The sequence below is a fragment of the Schistocerca serialis genome, chromosome 10 (assembly GCF_023864345.2).
Source record: "Schistocerca serialis cubense isolate TAMUIC-IGC-003099 chromosome 10, iqSchSeri2.2, whole genome shotgun sequence".
NCBI lineage: Eukaryota > Metazoa > Arthropoda > Insecta > Orthoptera > Acrididae > Schistocerca > Schistocerca serialis.
The window spans coordinates 163853227-163866421 of NC_064647.1; the positions used below are offsets into that span (position 1 = coordinate 163853227).

Consider the following 13195-nt stretch of genomic DNA (forward strand, 5'->3'; position numbering starts at 1 on the left):
TGCTGACCAAATTCCCGATACTCGCATCTAGTGACGCCTGTGGGCTGAGGTTGACAAGGCGGCCAGTCGGTACTTTGGGCCTCCATGGCTAATTCGGGACGAGTACGTGTACGTGGAATACTTGCCCCCATCTGGTCTGTACGGTATTTTCTCGCTGTCGTCAGTGGATGTAGGTTTTATTGCAGAATGACATCCTCCCAAGTTTGGCAGTATTTTACGGACTGCCGTAGCAGTTGAGTATAATGCCTCATTTAAAAAATTAAAAACGGCAGGGACATAGCAAACTTGCGATGTCAAATAATTATAAAACATCCACGACGACTCTTGTAAGAGTCGGTAAATTTGATTGCTATACACACAGCTTTATTGACATGCTGTAAACTTGCGATAATATCTGAACACTTAATATGAAGTTGAAAAATTGACACTATCTACACTGGTGTGCAAAATTAAAGCAACAAACCGCTATTTCCCCTTCCTGTGTCTAATTCACGATACAATCATACAAACTGACAGCAGATGTTCGTATGATCGTGTTTTGCACGGAAGATGGCATTCCAGTTCAATGGACTACCACGGCAATGATGTCAGGGCACCTATCAAACGGGGTAGTGTTTGCCGGGTAGTCCCACTTCCACAGACGGTGCAGTATGGCACAGAGAAGACACCTACCAGACTGTCTGTGGTGGAGGGCCTTAGAAAGAACGGAAGCAGGACAGCCGCAAACTGATATGGACCAGTGGCTTAATGTGAATCATTCCGTTGTTTCTGGGGTATAGTGACCGTTTATAGAGACCGAAACTATATACCGAAGACCAGGGCAGGGCCGACCATTTGTGACATCGAAAAAAGAGGACCGTTATTTGGCTGTAAGGGTGCGGTGGTACTGCCTTTGAACTGCATGGCAACTGGCATCTGACCTCACAGCATCCATTGGACGTTATCGAGGTAAGTGGTGTACAGAAGGCTTCGGCAGAGTGGCCTTCACTGTTGGAGACCCGCTGTATGTGTACCTCCGACACGTCTTCACAGAAGGAAAGGTCCAGAGTCGAGTCGTCAGCTTTCCAACTGGACAGTCGAACAGTGGGCCAATGTTCTTTTCGCAGATTTGATATCGTGAATAATTTTCGACGCATTCGCATCTGGAGGAAACGTGGATTCCGAAATCCGATCCAAACATTGCGGGAAAATACCGATGTCGAGGTGGATCCTTAATGGTGTGGGCAGGGATTATGTTGACCGCTCGAACTCCTCTTCATGAAATTATACGGGTGAATCAGCAAGATTTAACTGCTGTCAGGTATTGCGATGAGATCTTGGGACTTCATGTGAAGCTGTCGCGAGGTGGTGTGGGCCCATGACTTCTTACTGATGGACGATAATGCTTGATCCCATATGACATGGGTGGCTGATGTTTTCTTGGAGACGCAAGATATTGCACTCATGTTGTGGTCTGCTCGCTCTCCCGATTTGAATTCTGTAGAGGGTGTCTGGAATGCACTAGTGAGACAGGCTGCATCATGGTGTCCACCAACCACTCTCCAAGAATGCGAACAGCTCTTTGAGAAGAATGGGCGTTATTGCCTCAAAATGAGACTCATGACGTCATCCACAGCATGCTGTGTCGGTGTCATTCCTGTATTTCTGCCAGAGGTGGTCACATCCCATACTGAGCACATTACCCATTCGTCAGAAAGTGTGTGCAAATCCGTTAAGTGAAAAAAGAACATTTTTTTCTATGGGTACGCCTGTTGCAGTTGTTTACGTTCTGTATTCTTTACGTTGTTTCTACTGTACTATCAATTGTGTATACTATCTTGTGCCAAAATAAACACAACCTTGCAAAATAGCCTAAAAGTCATCAGTTCGTGACCTTTTGCTGTCACTGTCGTCCTGCCCGCTTACTTTGCCTTCTCAATCTTTGCTGGAGACTCTGAGACCGATTTCTGCCACAGCATCAGCCACATCATCGACCAATGTCTCCTAATCCTTCACTTTTATTAGAAATTTTCAATCGCTGTTCAGTCTACTTTTATTGCTGGAAATAATAGCAATAAAAAGACTGATTATTTCAAAAACTGGTTTATTTGATCGGTTTTAAGAGCCAGTATAAACTGGAGAAAAGAAAAACGGTATAACTGAAAACCGGTTTCAGCTATAGCCGCCATTCCTAGCTTTACGCTTCAGCAGTGTGGCGGAGCGAGTAACAACCAACCGGTCCATGCGCAAGTTAGAATTTGTACTTTCAGAAGATCGTAAGTGCGTACTGCCAGAATTATGGCCCAAATATTCGCGAGGGGATCGATTGCCGGGTCCGGTGTCTTGTACGTATAACTTTTCTTACTTAAAGTGTGATATCACCATGGTGACGTTGCCTCGTGAGATTCAATTTACACCATGAACCTCCTCCTCTCGGTGGCGCAAGTGTTACAGCGTGGCCACAGCTGACTTCACTGCAGCCCCGGATCTACGATACTTCCGAACCGGGGCTAAAACTTGAAGGTCCTCCTCCGCCCCCCTCGAGCGTTTGAGCAAGAGTTCAAAAATTCTAAAAAATCGATTTTTCAAAATTATGTTCACTTTATAGCGCAAGAGTTTGACATATAAAAGATATTTGTTCGAGGAAATGTAAGACATGATAGTTAAAGAGCAGTGCCAAGACTCTTCACGCAGCATTCTATACCACACGACACTGTATTTCGGACTGTGGAATTCAAACGTGTATATTTTGTAATGGAAGCCATCAAACCGATATTCAGGACAGTGGAAATTAAAATGTCCTGTGGTGCCTTTCCTACTCCAAGTCGGTCGGTCTGACATCCTACCCCCTCCCCCTTTAAAAAAACCCACAATAAATACTGGGTGGGATTATTAATTACTGGGAAAGTAAGAACTCTTCAGAAAATTTGCACTCTTAATTGCTTATTGGCTAATAACTTTCTCTATTGTGTCACATGAAATTAAATATAAGAAACATAAAACCAGTAAATACAAGAGACAAGCAAGACAGTTCACATTAAAATGAAATTTGTGGGAAGGTCTTATCGGGCCGAACTTCTGGGCTCATCGGTTCCTGAACTCACACACTACTTAATCTAACTTAAACTAACTTACGCTAAGGACAACACACACACCCATGCCCGAGGGACGACTCGAACCTCCGATGGGGTGAGCCCCGCGGACTGTGACAAGACGCCTCAGACCGCGCGGCTACCCCGCGCGGCACAGTTCACATTTCTTCAGTCCTTATGTCCCATCATTTTTTTGTCTTACACGGCGTGTATTCCGTTCTGCGAATGAATCTATTACTTTATCAAAGGTCGTCAAACGTTTCACTACGCGGAAAATCGAAATGTCGTTGTCTAATACTAAAACACCTGTTAATACGAATAGTACCCCAGACTGGTGTAGTTTCTGGATTTGATTACGTCTGTTTTCTCACTGTCTACTGGATAAAACAAAATGGACTTTCTAATATGACAGCAATTATAACACACGCAAAATAAGGGACACTGTTTTGGTACAAATTGTAATTTTTATGAACGTCATTTACGTACATAACATGACAGAACATAATTAATGAAGTACCATACCAATTGTCTATTAGGCCTACTACAAGCAAAAAGTTTCATGTCAGCAAATTCTTTGACATTTCATTCATATGCTGAAATTTTCATATAAATTTGGAATCGTCATATTCTTCCATATACACTGAAGAGCCAAAGAAACTGGTATATCTGCCTAATATCGTTTAGGGCCCCCGCGATCACGCAGAAGTGCCGGAACGTGACGTGGCATGGACTCGACTAATGTCTGAAGTAGTGCTGGATGGAACTGACACCATGAATCCTGGAGGGCTATCCATAAATCCGTAAGAGTACGAGGGGGAGCGATTTCTTCTGAACAGGCATCCCAGATATGCTCAATAACGATAATGACTGGGGAGTTTGATGACCAGTGGAAGTGTTTAAACTCAGAAGAGTGTTCCTGGAGCCACTCTGTAGCAATTCTAGATGTGTTGGGTGTCGCATTGTCCTGCTGGAATTGCCCAAGTCGGCCGGAATGCACAATGGGCACGAATGGATGCACGTGATCAGACAGGATGTTTACGTATGTGTCAGAAGTCAGAGTCGTATCTAGACATATCGGAGGTCCCATATCACTCCAATTACACACGACCCACACCGGTACAGAGCCTCCACCAGCTTCAACAGTCCCCTCCCATCATCCAGGATCCATGGATTCGTGATGTTGTCTCCATACCTGTACACATCCATCCGCTCGATACAATTTGAGACGAGACTCTTTCGAGAAGGCAACATGTTTCCAGTCATCAACAGTCCAATGTCGGCACTGACTGGCCCAGGGGTGCCAGTAAGCTTTGTGTCCTGCAGTCATCAACGGTACACGAATGTGCCTTCGGCTCCGAAAGCCCATATCGATGATGTTTTGTTGAATGGTTCGCACGATGACACTTGTTGATAGCCAAGCACTGAAATCTGCAGAGGACCCGCACTCGATTATGACTTGTCAGCGCAATCGAGCAACACAGAAGGTATCATCCTTCTCAAAGAGAAAAAATATCATGCATATCGTAGCATTGTGATCTGCTTTGTCAAAACACATTTATATCCATGTCATAAAGACTCATTACCTATCGATCCTAAAAAATAGTGTACTTAATTGAATTCTTTACTCCATAAATAACTAATAAAATTTGGAAATCATTTGTCGTTCAGAGTGGCTGAGCGGTTCTAGGCCCTACAGTCTGGAACCGCGCGACCGCTACGGTCGCAGGTTCGAATCCTGCCTCGGGCATGGATGTGTGTGATGTCCTTAGGTTAGTTAGGTTTAAGTAGTTCTAAGTTCTAGGGGACTGATGACCTCACATGTTAAGTCTCACATTTCTCAGAGCCATTTGAACCATTTTTGGAAATGATTTACATGTATACTGTGTCAATCACTCAACAAAGATTTCACAACAAAAAATTCTGGACTTGAGATGACGTCATGAATTACTACCTGCTTTGACTTTCCCACTCGCACGTGACACAAAGTATATCGGACTGTAATGGACATCCCCATAAGATTAATTCTTAAAGGTTTCGAGGGCAATACTAACGATTACCCGTATAATGGCACAGTGTCCAAATTTCGTTTTCTTGAACACACCGAGAATATGTAATCTTCCTTACCTGTTGTTTCTGTGAATCGTTTATTTCGACTCTGGTAGTCTGAATCTATAGGTTTAGCTAATAATTATAATACTGCTGATCATTTGATCAACCACATAAACAATCAGCAAATAGTATTCACCTGTTCGGGTTTATTCGGCTCAGCTTGTACAGCTCCGGCCCCTTCTGTCTGCTGGAAAGTTTTTTATTTCTAGATGCGACGGGGATTCCCCTGGCAGAGAAATCATGTAGACCATGCACGCATTCGAAAATAAACTTACGATTCGCGCAGAAATCAACTTAGAATGTGCAATTTTGTCATATGATGACATGATGGAGACCGTGGCTGTTGTTTGAAGACAAATGTTGATGGTGTTAGGTCAGCAACCAGCCACAAATTTACTTTCAGTTCCTTTATTCAAAGGCTACCGTTACCGATTTCGAATCGTTGTGATGCATCCTCAGACGGTTTACATGCTTTCTTTATGACATGTGGTGTGTTTTCTATAGATTAATTGTCCTAAAATATAAATAATACATAATTATAAACACGCCACATACAGATGGTTGCGTTACAGATTTTCGTTGCATGTGACTTACGTGAAACGTCGATTTCGAGTGATTGTTTTCATAAAATTCGTCCAGCAGATGTAAATGCATTCCCACTGCATTCTTATTGTTGCACACATAAATTGTTCTCACTGAACACTTAAGATTTGTCACTGAGATGATTTCTACCACGCACCACATGTTTTGATACATACAAAGAGCTTACAAACATATGAGTATCACAGATGCTATGATAAATCGTAACATTTGACGATGATGTCCTATGTTAGGAAAGGATCATACATTCATTTACACAACTGTAATGCCTTTACACTAGTACAGAGAAATAGATTTTTTTGATGTTGCTAAAATAATTATAAAGTTATATATATATATATATATATATATATATATATATATATATATATATATATATATATATATATATATACAGGGTTATTACAAATGATTGAAGCGATTTCACAGCTCTACAATTACTTTATTATTTGAGATATTTTCACAATGCTTTGCACACACATACAAAAACTCAAAAAGTTTTTTTAGGCATTCACAAATGTTCGATATGTGCCCCTTTAGTGATTCGGCAGACATCAAGCCGATAATCAAGTTCCTCCCACACTTGGCGCAGCATGTCCCCATCAATGAGTTCGAAAGCATCGTTGATGCGAGCTCGCAGTTCTGGCACGTTTCTTGGTAGAGGAGGTTTAAACACTGAATCTTTCACATAACCCCACAGAAAGAAATCGCATGGGGTTAAGTCGGGAGAGCGTGGAGGCCATGACATGAATTGCTGATCATGATCTCCACCACGACCGATCCATCAGTTTTCCAATCTCCTGTTTAAGAAATGCCGAACATCATGATGGAAGTGCGGTGGAGCATCATCCTGTTGAAAGATGAAGTCGGCGCTGTCGGTCTCCAGTTGTGGTATGAGCCAATTTTCCAGCATGTCCAGATACACGTGTCCTGTAACGTTTCTTTCGCAGAAGAAAAAGGGGCCTTAAAGAGGCTTCCAGAAACTTTAAACGGCGCATACCATCGCCGAATGGAGTTAGCAGTTGGTGGATCTTTATTGAACTTCGTCCTGAAGTGTCGTTGCACTGTTATGACTGACTGATGTGAGTGCATTTCAAGCACGACATACGCTTTCTCGGCTCCTGTCGCCATTTTGTCTCACTGCGCTCTCGAGCGCTCTGGCGGCAGAAACCTGAAGTGCGGCTTCAGCCGAACAAAACTTTATGAGTTCTTCTACGTATCTGTACTGTGTCGTGACCATATGTCAATGAATGGAGCTACAGTGAATTTATGAAATCGCTTCAATCATTTGTAATAGCCCTGTATATATATATAAACTGTATAGGTAAAATAGTATATTATTTAATTATATTTAGCATCATGAGAATTATAGTAACATATAAATTTGCTACTTGATCTGCAGATAGGTGTACTAATATTATTTGCTTTGGAGGCTGGAAAGTAAGTTTTGGAAATTTTTCATGAAAGGGGTGTTAGCTAACTCTGTTTGTTCGTTAAGGATATAGTCTGGGGTGCTGTTTTTGTGTGTGTGTATTTCTAATTCTTCTAATATATTCATAGTGGCTCCTTTTTCTGCTAGATGCAAAATTTTTAAGTTGTCCTCCATGTTTCTCACTGAATGGTTTTCTTCAGCAATATGGGCTGCAACTGCTGATTTGTTCAAGTTACCAAGTCTGAGAGCATCAATATGTTCTTTGTATCCAATTTCAAAACTTCTGCCTGTCTGTCCAATGTAGAATTTTGGGCATGTATCACATTTGAGTTTGTATATTTCTGATTTACAGTAGGGACTCTTGGAGGTATTTACATCATGGATTACTTTTTGTTGTAATTTATTATTTGTGGAAAAACTGATTGTGATATTTTTCTTGTTTTTAAATAAGTTTGCTATTTGGTATGAAAGTGGGCCTATCTATAGGAGAGTAGCATATTTAATATTGGCTTCAGTGGCACACTGATTTGGAATGTGTTCAAAAATTTCAAGAACCAAGTGGGATGCGTGTCAAAATGATGAATATGTTTTTTTTTTTTTTTTTCAATTCTATGAATGTGGCGCCACCTTAAATTGCCTCCCCTCCCCCCCCCCCCCCCCAACCCCCAGATTCGAGCTTGTGCGACTTGTTCTCTGATACTATGGTTGGCGCGGAATTAGCAATGCAAGAGGAAATTGTAGCCTACTTCTTTTACTGACCAACGACTCCGAGCGTTAACGCCGTTGTTGCTGCGGTGGTGCGGCGCGTGCTGTACAGACAGTATGCGATGCCTCGTGGCCATATGTTGAGGCCTCGCCGCGCCGGTTGTCAGAGTCACGGGATCGCTGTGCCAGGGTGTGCCAGCAATTAGGCAGCGCCACGAACTCAACTCAGGACCAACGGTGTGTGGGGCGAAGAACGCCCACAGGGGCAGCTACGTCTATGAGCTTTCTGTATGACGCTGCCGTGTCTTTCATTCCAGTGATTCGACTTATCTTAACGTGCTGTATATTGAGGTGACAAAAAGTCAGGGAATAGCGATACGCACATACACAGTTGGCGGTATTATCGCGAATGCAATGTATTAAAGGGCAGTGCATAGGCGGAGCCGTCATTTGTACTCAGGTGTATCACGTCAAAAAGTTTCCGACGTAATTATTGCCGCAAGATGGGAATCAACAGATGTATAGCATGTTCATGACTGTTCTGAAGGCATTGCAAAGTCAGACTAACACGGCCACCATCATAGTGGCTGCCCGTAATTGTGGCTCTATATTAAAGATATCACAACACTTTATGTAGCTTGTCCCAGTAATAGCAGACACATAGTATGTTGCAGTTTACTGACATCCATCTGTGCAGGTGCCTAAGGTCGGTGATTAACTTGACAGTTCAGATGCAGGTGGTCCCCATGACAGAAGCTGTGTAGTGTGGACAGTCCAGGAAGGACTTAGCAGGTGCCAGTTACACTACCCACCTATTGGACACGTTGACTCTGTTGAGTAAGCATCCCCACACTTGGCACAGATAGTCCCCAGGTTCAGACACCCCTGCAGAGGACAGTGGTTCTACTATGCAGGCATCAGCGCACTCAACTTACCTTGCTGTGTCATAGTTGGCACCTAGAAAGGCCTATAGCTCCATACCAAAGTTATCACCATGCTAGACTTGCCTCTTTAAACATAGGTAGTGCTTGTGGCTGCTCTCCTCCAAAGACATGGAAATGCCAGCTGCTTTTGGTCCGCACAATAAAAACCGCTCAGTAGAGATACTGATTCTGCTGCAAAGCTATCACCGTAATGGACACAGCTGGCTACTACCGTGACAAGCACCCACTTGGCAATTTTGGTTGCTTTTCAAAAGTTTCACCAGTCCGGACTCAGCTGCACTCCGTCACTGCAGGTGGCCAGGCAGAATAGTGGCTCTACTCTAAAGACGTCACCACACTTGGCGATCATTGGGGATGAGTGAATGTGATGGCGTCGCTGTATTACATTGATATGATCCCCCCTCCTTCGCCGCTCCCTCCCCCCCCCCCTATTCCTCTGAAGGGAGTAGCTAGTACCTTGCCAGGATGCTGGTAATACCATAACACAATCTATCCTGACGCACGACACAGATCGTTCCTGTGACAGCAGTTACTGCACAGTGGCTACCTAGTCGTGATGAGACATCCACTCCACATCGTGACACCAAACAAATGTCTTGATAAGGAAGTTACTGAAATCATATCCTGAGAGCCACTTCAACACACATTTTCAGGACGAAGAAGTGCCAAGCTGTGTGTTTGTGCTGGACTTAAGATATGGAAATACTGGAACTATCATCGTGAAAAATGTATACGTGACTGTGTTTCCAGTATACATACATACTCGTAAGCTACAATACTGCTCCAAATTTAATTTATTATCGTATTTGTCTTCTGTAGTAAAGATGTGGAAAATAACACATAGTTGTCTGCAAACCTCTACTTTTCTATATTTTTAATGTCTAAACTTATTTTTCAGCTTTTCACGTCTGTGTAAGCAAGACGAAGCTTCATAAACCATTTCGAGGATTGCAAGACAATCCCAAACGGAGATAAAGCCCCCACAACTACCTAGTCACCACCACATTGCTATATTTTGGTGTAATAGTGAACCGTTCCTAATTTAATTGGAAGTTGGTAACAGAACAATTTTTGGTTCGCTCGGAATTTCATGTAGGAGTATATAAAAGAATTTGACTGACTTGGTTTTGAACAATAGTACTAGCCTGAAACACACACACACAGACACACACACACACACACACACACACACACACAACAAAAATCGAGACTACTCGCGCTACTAAAGCGCTTTTTTGTCTTTGCATATCAGTGGCGCGACTGGTTTCTTGAGCTTGAACTCTATCCTTACGTGAAGACCAGTTCAATCAGCATCAATCTTCTGAGCGGTAGTACACAGACAGGTTGATACAGACGTGTCATCACTTACTGCTGTTCTTGTTCAATCCCTCTCATACAGGAGCTCCAATACAAGCGACAAGAGAATTGTATTCAGATTTACCTGCTCTGTTGGCCATTCGAACTGCAACTCTATAAACGAACGGAAATAATGAAATTTTTGTTATTGTGCCTACACCGTAAGCTAGGAAGAATACACACATATTATAATAATGGATGCATATATGTACAAATGTATATAATTTCCACATCTTCACTGAAAATACATGACCATTTTTAACTAACTTGGTACATATATTAGTTACTATCTGGAAAGAACTGCTGTAGGGGTAAAAACCACCTGCCAATGAAAGAGGTGGGAATGGGATGAAAAGACAGTGTAGCCCACTATGCGCAAATACCCACATTTTATTCATCCAGTATTTGAGAATGAGAATACGTAGTGACTTGCGACAAGCTTTACACATAATATCAAGACTTCACGATATTTCTCTGACAACCCCCACAAATGATGAATGGATTAAAGGTTTCTCGCTTGATACATTTTCGCTGTTCATGAATCAGAACTGCGGAATGAAGCGTAACATTCCATTTTTATTACTTGTTTGATACCAACACTATTCAGAACACGTTTCGCAGACAGTAGCTACACTACGTGATCAAAAGTATCCGGACAGTCCCAAAAACATACGTTTTTCAGAGTAGGTGCATTGTGCTGCCACCTGCTGCCAGGTACTCCATATCATCGACCTCAGTAGTCATCAGACATCGTAAGAGAGCACAATGGGGCGCTCCGCGGAACTCACGGACTTTGAACGTGGTCAGGTGATTGGGTGCCACTTGTGTCATACGTCTGTACGCGAGGTTTCCACATTCCTAAACATCCCTAGGTCCACTGTTTCCGATGTGACAGTGAAGTGGAAACGTGAAGGGATAGGTACAGCACAAAAACCTACAGGCCGTCCTCGTTTGTTAACTGATAGAGACATCTATCCAGACCATCACACACGAATTCCAAATTGCATCAGGATCCACTGCAAGTACGATGACAGTTAGGGGGGAGGTGAGAAAACTTTCATGTTCGAGCTCATAAGCCACACATCACGCCGGTAAATGTCAAAAGTCGCCTCGCTTGGTGTAAGGAGCATAAACATTGGACGATTGAACAGTGGAAAAACGATGTGTGCCATGACGAATCACGGCACACAATGTGGCGATCCGATGGCATGGTGTGGGTATGGTGAATGCCCGGTGAACGTCATCTGCCAGCGTGTGTAGTTCCAACAGTAAAATTCTGAGGCGGTGGTGTTATGGTGTGCTCGTGTTTTTCATGGAGGGGGCTTGGCACTATCACAGCACAGGCCTCCACTGATGTTTTAAGCACCTTCTTGCTTCCCACTGTTGATGAACAATTCGGGGATGGCGCTTGCATCTTTGAACGCGATCGAGCACCTGTTCATAATGCACGGCCTGTGGCGGAGTGGTGTAAGATGGAAAGATGGTTCAAATGGCTCTGAGCACTATGGGACTCAACATCTATGGTCATCAGTCCCCTAGAACTTAGAACTACTTAAACCTAACTAACCTAAGGCCATCACACAACACCCAGTCATCACGAGGCAGAGAAAATCCCTAACCCCGCCGGGAATCGAACCCAGGAACCCAGGCGCGGGAAGCGAGAGATTGAAAGAACTATGCCCCTTACATGAAGTCATAAAGTTCACCTAAGTCACGTTGAGCGAAAAGTAGGGCTGAACAAAAATGACTGACAAGGCACAATGCATCTTGTAGACGGTATAGTATGGACGTATTGGAATAATTAATGTCGGGTGATGGTTTTAAAGTAATTCACACGACATGAAAACTTCGTGGAAACGCGTCGATTTACTGGAGGCCAGTTTATCCCAGGGAAGTATTTGAGTGACTGTGGCCGGCGGGGGTGTGTCGAAGGGAAGCGACAATAGGCAGCTTAGGATGGCTCAAGCTCTGAGAAAGTGGTAACAGGGCGCGGCCTCCAGCTGCCTTAAGATGAGTGACAGTGAGTGGGTGGTTGACCCCATGCTGGTGTACCGGTAAGCAGACGGAGAACTTGTACACCTATTGATAAATGTCCGTCGCCCAGTTTTCAGTGAAACATGTGAGAAAGCCGCGCAAAGCTACAGTGGAGCGGTCAACAGAGGTCAAAATATGTGTGTTCATGACTATAGCAACTACATGCTGAATTCACGGTCTGCAGAGTCTGAAGTAAATCAGGTGAAGAGCGACAGAATGAAATACGTCGGTATCTGATGGGAACGTAGGACCAAGGAATTTGAAGTACTCTCCTAAGAGTCAGAATTCCGGAAAAATTGGTGTTTGTGCAGACGCTAACCTTGATGGGTGGCCTGGGAGGAGGTCAATAGCAGAAGTTGAGAGGAAGGGAAATTTTATGGGAATTTGTTCACTTCCCAGAGCAGGTATTGGTCGGCGCTGGGAAGCGACGCATATTTAACGCGACTTGCGCTGCAATTGGCGTAAGTGATTTTGCTGGAGAGGAAACCAAGGCGAAGAGCGGACTGGGAGAAGTCTCCGTAGTGGTCTTCCATTCCCAGCTTGCCTAGACTGCAGACGTAGCGTTCTTTACTCAGCTTGCCTGAGAAAGAGTGAGCATCTCTGCACTTTAGGACTTAGCAAATGGAACGATTGAGCCTGGAGATAGGAAGTTTTGGATCAGCTACGTACTGAGCAAGATAGCTAGGAGTGAATAGACGAGCGCAGCCTTGCACCACCACGAGGTCGGCCGTCGTCCGCACAACGACACCACTCCGCCATGCTGAATTCGGTGATATTGCGCCCGCTCCAGCGACTAATTAATTTGTTGGATCACGTCGGCAAAGTTTCGACGAGGGTTTCATGGGCCATGTATTGTAGCATTCTTCTCGCACTTCATATTACGCCTGGGTCAGTCGATAGCAATTACTTTTGATTTATCACGCTTTACTCCACGCAAATGCAAT

General features: G+C 43.6%; 1 protein-coding gene across 1 annotated transcript in view; it reads left to right on the forward strand.

Moving 5' to 3' along the window:
• LOC126425074 (organic solute transporter alpha-like protein) overlaps positions 1-8781 on the forward strand; it is a 559459-nt gene extending 550678 nt beyond the window's left edge. Inside the window, exon 8 of the transcript XR_007576259.1 lies at positions 8615-8781. The gene's annotated coding sequence lies outside the window, so the exon portion shown is untranslated. The remainder of the gene's footprint in view (positions 1-8614) is intronic.
• Positions 8782-13195: the final 4414 nt, after the last annotated feature.